Genomic DNA, 10292 nt, shown 5'->3' on the forward strand with positions numbered 1-10292 from the left:
GGTTACAGTGAACAGCAACTGGCTCAAAACACACTAGCTAGTACCCAGGGCACTCCCACAGTGAAGCTGTCAGAATATTGCCTCTGCAAAGGACTGGGATCCATCCTGACAAGTTTCTCCTCCCTGTCTTCCAATGATCTCAAGGTGTAACAAGCATAGCACTATCCTTATTTATCCTCACAACAATCCTGTAAAGTAGATTAGGGGCAAAGAAAGAGAGACGCAAATATATGTATAATGCCAGAGCCCTCAGCTGACAAAAGACTGAATACCTTTGGGAAACAAAATATTATTGGAGTTGGAAGGCAACAATCTATGTTTTGGTTGGCACGCCTTCCTATGTTATGACAAGCTTAAAGCAAATAAATAGTTCAAAAAACATTACATGAGAAAAGCACTCTACAAAGTGTGGACAAAATACAAAAGACACTTTTACCCAAGAATCCAGAGATGGGCATCAGTTCATGAAGCCTTCCACAAAAAAGAAAACCTCTTTAAGGGGAAATAGATTAAATATGAAGATATCCTGAACAAAAAGGCTGAAGGATACAGGATAAAAATGAAAGAAGAATTGACCCAAGAAGGTCTTGACATACACTGGTTTTTATACCACCAGTTGATAGAAAACTTTTTAAAAGATACAAAAATTCATGAGATAGCAAAGGAAGGAAGTGAAATAGATAAAATATTTTGATCAGAAGAAAAAATATGATAACAAAACTTTATTAATTCCTGCTGGATTATTATCTGAAACAAACAATCAAAGCAAACATAGTCAAATGGATGCAAAATATAGGTAGACATTGTCAAACTGGGAAAGAGTTTGGAAAGATTAAATTCACAAAATACAGTAATCTAAAAGAGAACTATTACAAAGTGCTCTTTAGATGTACATGTCACCAACTAAATTGTTCAAGATAAAGAAAACAAACAACAACACTTGCTGGAGCTATAGAGAAAAAAAAAGGAACATTATACCATATGTGGTGGCATTGTAAAGCGATAAAGAAATACTGGAAAAGCATACACAAAATTATTAAGGAAACAATATACAAAAACATTCAATTATGACCTGAATTATTCTTATCAAACATAACAGATGATCTATAGGCCAAGTTAAACCAAGATGAAATAAGTGTATTATTGTATATGGTCACCACAGTGAAAATTACCTACATAAAATATTGGAAGAGCTAAATCATGCCAACCATGGAAGAGTAGTTAATGAAACTAAATGAGATGGTTACTATGGGATAGATTGACGATGTATATTAATGGGAAAATTGTACAATATTACAAGAAGAAATGGGAAAATATAATAAGATTATGGGAGAAGTAAAAATAATTAAACACAAAGGAATAAGAAGGGGATAAAGAAAGAGAAAGATTAGGGAAATGGACCCTTTGAAATTGTGGTTTAGACACCAAATTTAACATTAAAAGTTTATAATTTTATTAAATGGAAATTTGAATTTAAAAATTATTAATAAAAAGAAAGCGAGAGAGAGACAGACAGACAGACAGACAGAAACAGAGACAGACTACCCCAAGGTTAGCCAACAAATGTCACGTTTCAAATGTATCTCCCAATTCAACATTCTAACCCATTATGCCACACTAGCTCCTTTCTTGTTGAACTACAATTCTCATTATCCCTGAACAATTGGCTAACCATGGAGACCAGCAACTGTGTTACCTAAATGATTAATATGGATGAAAATACAGTGAGGTGAATTTACTGTTGCTGTGACATGAGCTAAATGTTGCTTAAGGAAGTGGCCCAAAACTGGCTCTTCTTAATTTGCCTTATTAAACATTGAACCACTCAGTGAATAATGCAAAGGAGTGAAACTAGCAGATCTAACAGCTAGGACATTCTTTGGATAAGCAGTTTCATTTAAGCAGGCTGAAACATACACTATGTGATTTCTTGCCTGTTACAACTTGCAAACAGAGCATTAAACTTGTTTACAAGGCAATCACATTCATGTAACACAAGATGGGTAGTTAGTAGTATACTTATCAACATTTGGAATCACCCCTATAATCCAATAAAAAATGAAACCTCATTCGAAGAGTGCCAGATGCAAGTCTAAGCTATGAACCATGGAGACCTCACATCTGGGAAATGTTAATCATGGCAGAAATGTTAATTGTGTGCAGTTACTTTAATACAGAATTATTATAGTTTAATACAGACTTACAATACTGTGCTCATAGATATTGTTGCATATACAGTATGTAATCTGCCACTTGTTCTCTGCAGAACAGAGGATACTATTTCTAGAAAAAGATTCATGCTAGACAGAACAGTTAATACAGTTAATACTGTGTAGTTTGTGTTTTTATTAGTGTTAATATTTGCATCCTTAGAGGTATCTTTGTAAGTTTGACAAGTTACATCAACTTCTTTTTAAAGAGTCTACCATTTCTTTACATGAACAATGGAGGGCTGGCAGGATTGGTCCTATCATTGGGCAGAGTGAAACAATCTCATCAGGCAGAAGATACTGAGGGCAGCACCTGTGGCCCATAACTGTTTTCCAAAGAACTTCCTGTGGCATACTCCCTAGCCAACTGCCTTCCACTATACTGAAAAACACCATCCCATTACCATGCTAAGCTAAAGTTCACCAATCAGCCCAGTTTTTATGTATGAGAAATGAAGGAGCTACCTTGTAGTCTTTGTGTCAGACAGCAAAACATGAATTGACCCTGATCAATTGTGGCTCATTCCCCCCCCCCCTTCCGTTAGAAAAATGAATGGTGCATGCTGCTGCACCACCTCACCCAAGCCTCAGTATAATGGTGGCACTTAGTCTGGACCCCCCCTTCCTAAAATCCTGGCTATGTCCCTGGTGCCCCCCTGTGTACATGGTGCAGTCACATGGTACATCATCCGCCTTCTGCATGTGCCTTGAATGTAACCTCAAACTCAATAGCCCCCTCTCCTCTCACTGCCCACCCGCTTTACCCTTGGTGCCACAACACAGAACGCCAGTTGCCAGCAATAATGTCACAGCAATAAAAGTCTTTAACCTGTGAAAACCTAATTGGCTTTTTGACTAATTCTCAATACTATGACAAGAGATTGGAACCTAAATTTTATGTCATGTTTAGCTTTAACAAATGAAACAGTGGAAATCAAGGGGTGAAAATAATTATGAGGGGTGACAGGGTGTGCCAAAATATTTTTCACCTAGGGTGGCCAAATAGCTAGAGCCGGCCCTGGTTGTAAAGTCTGACAACATTAAGTCTTCAGTGTCAAATTCTTCCCCTCGTACATCATCTGATCAACAACCATGTCCCTGGCACAATAAAGCATCAAGTAGATGAAAACTGAGTTATGCTAGCCAGGAAAGGGATGATGAAATGGTAATATTTCTAGTTTCCTTTCCCTCTTCCATAGGTGATTCTCATCTCATGAAAAAACAACAACAACAGTTTGGCAACTTTCTGTACAGAGTTGAAAACTGGAGGAACAGAAACTTGGAACTCAGCTCCCACATATACACTATAAATCACTAGTATTAGAACAGCATAACTAAGAACTAACACAGGACTGATGCTGCTAGCACCCAATGTAGACACATCTGCTTGTATACTCTGGATTTGCCAGAAACAGTGAAAAAACTGAAGGGATAAACCCTATTTTTTCCAGTAAGAAACATATACCAGAATGATTTGTCCTACCATCCAGACAGTACAGGCCACAGCAGACTACTTTAACCCCTAGACCCTATGTAGAATTACAGAAGTCTTCAGTAGTAACTAAGCTAATAGTTTGTAAATACCTTGGAATAATAGGGTAATTTCTGGTAATTCATATGTGTTGTGTGCCTTCAAATTGTTTCCAGTTTATGACAACCCTAAGGCAAACCTATCATGGGGTTTTCTTGGCAAGATTTGTTTGGGGGGTGGGTTGCTTTTTGCCATCCTCTTAGGCTGAGGGTGGGTGACTTGCCCAAGGTCACCCAATGGGTATCCATGGTGCAGCAGGTTTTTTAACCCTGGTCTCCAGAGTCATAGTCCAACATTCAAACCACTATACTATGATGGTGTATGACAACCCTTTTTATTGCAATAGCCTTGGAAATAGGGGTGCTTGAGAATTTCATTCAGTCTGCATTTTTCCACAATAATATGTGGATGGGACCACACTTGCCCTTCAAACTACACACTTCTCTGAATAATGCAATGCAGTTTTTGACTAAGAAAATGCATAGAAAAGGTGCATTTTATGGGGAAATATGTGCAGAAGGTAATCATCTGATGAGCCCTGCCATTGTATGGGGTTTGATATACTAAAAGATTTACCAAGGAAATTGTTCTCCCTGTTATGACTGATAAGGCTGGTTAGGTATGAATGTCTTCACATTATGAGTAAGACCATTAACAGCCTCTGAGAATCCCCAAAGTACATGGTCCATGTATATTTAGGGCTGATACAGACAGTCACTTTGTGCCGGCCTGGGCCCGAAGGTGGAGCTAGGTAGGGCTCAGTGTTTACAAGTTGCAAGCCCTACTATCAGCGCCCATGATCCATCTTGGCATGCACCCATCCATACAGGGCACACCATGATGACGCATGGGCATCAGAGCACCCAAACAGCACTCCATGGAAGGGGCATCACTATGGTGCGCAAGCATGCCTGTGATGCCCCTAAGAAGAAGCTGCCTAGAGCGGCTTCTTTTAGGGAGCACGTCAGTGCCACAGTGTGCAGCTGCTGCAGCACTGACCCAGGGCAAAGATGGGTGGCTTTTAGCCACCCGTCTGTCGAGCCCCATATTTTCAAAAATACAAGGGTAACTTTGAACAATCCTATCTGAATCAGGAACTTATGCAAACATACCTCACTATGAGATACAGCAAAGAAACTACATTTGGGATTCATGCCTCTGCATGAAACCACCCTGCACACACATTTTAAAGATTTGAAGTGGCTTCAAGAATCCAAACAAAAAAGTTTGTGCTCGGTTGGATATGATACAATGGCCTAAATCCAGGGCAAAGCATCCACTGATAGGATTACTTGCATCAGTTGAATTAGGAAGGGATCAGCACCCTCTCTCTGTTATAGCCAACCCTGCACTCAAGAACCTACTCCAGAGGTCCAGGAAAACCTGCCAGAATTTGTATTTAGGTAAGAACAAGGCCTGAAGAGGGGAGGAAAGGAAAGTTCTACTGTGTTGGCATTGGACTGCCAATGTGATGATGAATCTAGGCCAATATTTTGAACAGCTAGGGTGGATTGAGAATGGACCCCATATCCTTGGACTACAGTTGTTTCAAGCATTTGAATCAGATGGCCTCCAGATACACTTTATTCTGAAGGAACCCCAAGCATACCAAATGTATCAGACTTCTTAAACCACAAGAAAAATAATTACCACCCAAGCATTCCATTTTGGAGCTGCTGTCTGTTACTTAATCCTTTGGGGATGTTTTGTAATTTGGTACCATATCAATATGTCAGGTATGACCAAAAGACTAATATATCCTTGTGTAATTTAAATAGCAATCAGCAAGCTCCTTTTTTTCCTGATTAATATACAGAAAGTTGACGGTCACAGCAGGGGACTGATGATGCTAATCTGTCAATGTCCTGATAGTTCTCTGCGTGATTGCTTCAGACCAATGGAGCTGCATAATCACACACAAAAATGCCAAAGATTGTATCAGTAGCAGAATGTTCAATCAGTTATACTCACATCATTGAGATGTTTGCATCTTCCTTGCTTTTGTGTATTCAGTTCTGATGATGTCTGAAAAGAGTTTTGCAGCTAAAATGCAGGGCAAAGAAATTTCTCCCCCAGTCTAGGAAAGCTTGACATTTGGTGTAATGGTAAGGGATTGAGTGGAGTACACTTATATCTTCAAATACACTGCTCTTAAGTGAACCTGCAACAGAACAAAAGAACTTGAAAACATAGAAGAGTTGATCTACATAGTGTATCATGAGTGCTTCCTCAGAAGAGCATTATGAGTTAAGTGCTGATGTCTTGGAATCTCGTTTCATAATAAAATATGTGGCAAGGCTGTGCAATAGAAGACATTCCCTCAAAAATTAGGCATGTACTTCATCATTAAGGGCCTATACAGACCAACACATTTTCCCAGCCTGTGGGTGGAGTCACATTGTATGCCCTAACTATGCCCCAGGACACCATTTTGGCATGCGCCAGTCCACACAGAGCACACCATCATGGCGCAACTCCAGCACTGCATCCACATGGTGCAGTGCCGAAGGGGTGTCATAAAGCCACGCTGCCACAACTATGGCGCCCCTTGGAGGTCACAAAAAGGAGCCGCTTTTTGTGGTTCCTTTTTGCACCCTCCAGAGGCCAGATGAGGGCTGTGGTGTGAGGTTGCTGCAGCCCCGATCCAGCCAGTAAAAGGGCAATGAATAATTTTAGCAATTTAAAATTGATGGAGTAAGATAATGAAGTGTAAGACATGTACATATATGCAGATATAAAGTGTAATGTGCAGTTTCTCCCTGAGGGAATACAATGTAATTGTTTCCTCAAAAAGATTCTTCAAACCAGTCTTTTTCAACTGGGCATTCTTTGGATGTGTTGGACTCCTTAACCCAGCCACCATGGCCAAGTTGGCTGAGAATGGGAGCTATAGTTTAACATATCTGGACTCACATCTTGTTAGTGATGTATATGTGTGTAAATGCAATTTACACATGCCTCCGTCCCTTTTTGGACAGGGCACCAAAGGTTATTCTCTTGACTTGCACTCTGCTAAAAACAACAACAACAACAACACTACCCAGCAACTGTAAAGTGCTAGGACTGACCCTGCTGGTGTTGCTTGCCAGTGGGGAGGGGAAAGAATGGGAAGGTGATTCAGACCATGAAAATCCAGCTGCTCTGGGCCACTGAGGGAAAGGCAAGGAAAGGGTACTCCATTTGAAAATGCACCCTCATTTTTGTTGGCATGGTCCAGAATTTCAGTGTTTTCAAATAACATTTGAACACTGCCTTTGAACACAAATCAAGGAACATAAGAGACACTGCAGATTGGGTCAGCCAGAAAAATCAGCACTAGCAGAACACGTTATAAACCATCCTAGGCATAAAATGCTGTTTGAAAACACTGAAATTCTGGATCATGCCAACAACTTATCAGGTCAGAATGTACAGAGAAGCCACTGAAATCCACAAACAAATAGACAATTTCAACAGGAAAGAAGAAACCCTTAAAGTAAACAAGGTTTCGCTACCAGTCCTGAAAAACACCAAAATCAAGACCCAGCAAGTGCAAATGAAAACCAGCCAGGATCAGGGGGTTTCTCAGCATACAATGGCTCACTAATTAAACCCTGAGGCCAACACACAGAGTAACATGTAAATCACTTTCTCTTAAGGGTCACACAGTATATATACCCCATTCACTTCCATGTCAGCATTCTCTGAAGATGCCAGCCAAAGATGCTGGCAAAACGTCAGGAATAAACTCTTCCAGATCATGGCCACATAGCCCGAAAAACCCACAAAAAAGTATGGATGCCAGCCATGAAAGCCTTTGACTTCACACCAGACCTTCATTTCTTTCCTTCTCAACTGAACTGAGACCAGCTGCTTCTTCATGGATTCTATTGCTCCCCATTCCATTTTCTCCTCTCCCCATTAGTAGGTAACAACAGCAGAAGGTATGCCTAGGGCTTGACAGCTGTTGGGCAGACAATTGCACATGCAAAAAACTACACACACCTCTAAGATCCAGGCCCTGGAGTGTATGGGAGGCTTAGACATGTACACACAGAGCTGCAGTTGCAATAAATGTATCATAAGTGGCCAGCTAAGCCCAGCAATCTAAAAATATACCTCAGTTTCATTCACCTAATTTCTTATACAACCTTTGAAAGATAGTCAGATTTTTAAAAGTTGTATTACTAAGAGTACAGAAGAACTGAAGGGGAAAAATAATCTACAAGCAAACTGATGTACAGTTTGGCACAGGCAGGCTTGCACTTCAAAAATTCTTTTGACAGTATGTTAAAATGAAAGGATTCCCTGCAATGCAGTGACTAGGTGCTCTGGTGTGAAGAAATGAGAAATTTCATGGACTGTTGAACACTGAAAATAGTCACAGCAGATAAGATTAAGTCCAAAATTATTCAGTTGGTAATTGAGATTCATTGGGAAATGAACAACTGGGCAAACAGTCTCTGTACTCAACTTCCACTTAAGAGTGAATATAGTATCCTATAATAGCTACTTCGCGATGGCATAAAATGGAACAGTAGTAATCCAAAACGGAATATGGAATATGGAGATCCTGCAAGGGGAAGCAGAAGGAAGGCATAAATGGTCAGTTATGGCTATTAAAGGAAGTACCAAATAATGAGGAAAGCAGTTATTGCTGAGAGCATGTTTAGAGGAACTATGTCTGTATTGATAGGAAAACCTGGCTTACCAATGGGGCTTCCAGATCTGCAGGAAAGATTAACTGTCTACCCAATTGGCACCTGCAACTAGCTGATGCCAACAGCACTGTCTGCACAGTTCTGTAGATTAGCGGCTCACCCAGCCCAGAGTTCCTCCTCCGGGCCTCTTCTGCCCTTCCACCGACACTCCTTTCCTGCCCTGTCCCCACATTGGCATGCACTTCACATATCCAGGGAAATCTCCATAGTTTCCAGCCTGATTCAGAGCAAACAGGGACTCTTTTTACTCCAAAGAATAGCCCTGGAGTGCAGATTGGGCCTGTTCTACCTCTTTTGGCCCTATGCATCATCTAAAGAGGTCAGTGTGGAAACAGGACAGGAAACTTTCTTTTCCTCCATACAGACAGAGCTTTAATCGCATAGGGCTAAACAAACTGGCCAAAAGGGCTGATGTCGAGGTGGAGTGGGGGCATGGCAGCCACATGATGCACACCCAGACTCCACCCCCAAGCCACCGTCATACTGCCCAACCAACTGCATGACAGGTGGTGTTACGGCGCTCCTTTGGCATGGTATTCAGATGACACATGACAAAAGGAGTGCCAGAAAGTGCCACAATGGTGGCAAAGGCACCTTTTTTCTGGCTTCAAAAGGAGCAGCATTTTGTCACTTCTTTTGGGGCCAGAAAAACTCCAGGTCGGAGCCACAGTGTGTGGTTGCCACTGCCCCAATCTGGTGCTGAAAGGGGTTGTGGCAAACCACTCTATCGAGGTGGTCTGTTTCACCCCATAATTCATTAGAATAATACCTAGAGGAAATGTAGTTCCTGTGCAAGCATTCTGGGGATTTCTAATGTGTATATTGAATCAGCCCATTGGTCCACTTAGCCCAATACTGAATCTTCTGATTGGCAGTACCCCTACACAGTTTCTATCTGGAGATCTCTTATATACCTTGGTTAATCTCCCATCCAAAGATTAACCAGGACTAAAGCTGTTTGACTTCCAAAAACAGAGGAAAATTGATATGTTCAGGAAGCCATTGTAGAGGCTCAGTGTTGACACAATAGCTAAAAAGAGTGTGTCTCTTGCATCCATTCACTTCCCACACATTAAGATCCAGGCTAACTTCAGTTACCCAGAAGGCCTTTCCACCACTGCTCCAAAGTTATGGAATGACCTGCCAGAGGAGATCTGCCACATTTCCACTCTTACAGCCTTTAAGAAGGCCCTTAAGATGGATCTCTTCCGCAGGCCTTTCCAAACTAGTTTCCTCTCCCCGAATACGAATATGACACGATCGTGATCAATGTCTCTCTATCTACCCAATTTTCCCCAATTTTTATCCTGTTGTGTTTTAGTGTCTTTAAATTGTGGTTATCTTATACTGTAGTTTTATAATTGGGTTGGGAAGGGATTAATTTTGTATTTTATTGTATTTTTAATGTATTTTTATTGTTGTAACCCACCCAGATTCCTCATGATTGGGTGAGCTATAAATAAATCATTTACAGTGCACCCTTTATTTATGCAGAGGATCTGTTCTGGACTCCCCTGCGTAAAACAAAAATTGCCTATGCTCGAACCCCATTTAAATGAACAGGGCTCGTGCACTCGTTGGCATGGCGGCATGGCAGTGCATGCACGTCACAGGCACAGACCCCATTAATCCCTATGGGATGCACCGCCCCTTCGTCCCCGTGCGGCTTTCAGTGTATGCTGAAAGAGGTGTATAATGCGGGTGCACTGTATTGCTGACCAACTCATTAATAATGAGACCAGACACAGAGAACTGGGTTATAAAATGGGCAACTTTATTTAACTCAACTTATTTAAACTTATTTCTTCGAGAACTGCAAAAAACCAGGGGGGAGAACCTTGTGTAGGAACA

At 41.1% G+C, this 10292-nt stretch overlaps 1 long non-coding RNA gene across 1 annotated transcript in view; it reads right to left on the reverse strand.

Moving 5' to 3' along the window:
* Positions 1–7277, reverse strand: part of LOC149313873 (uncharacterized) — a 37332-nt gene extending 30055 nt beyond the window's left edge. Inside the window, exon 1 of the long non-coding RNA XR_016281096.1 lies at positions 5713–7277. This is a non-coding gene — a long non-coding RNA (uncharacterized LOC149313873). The remainder of the gene's footprint in view (positions 1–5712) is intronic.
* Positions 7278–10292: the final 3015 nt, after the last annotated feature.

The sequence above is a fragment of the Sceloporus occidentalis genome, unplaced genomic scaffold (assembly GCF_023333645.1).
Source record: "Sceloporus occidentalis isolate IW3139 unplaced genomic scaffold, rSceOcc1.0.p SCAF_4, whole genome shotgun sequence".
Taxonomy (NCBI): Eukaryota; Metazoa; Chordata; class Lepidosauria; order Squamata; family Phrynosomatidae; genus Sceloporus; species Sceloporus occidentalis.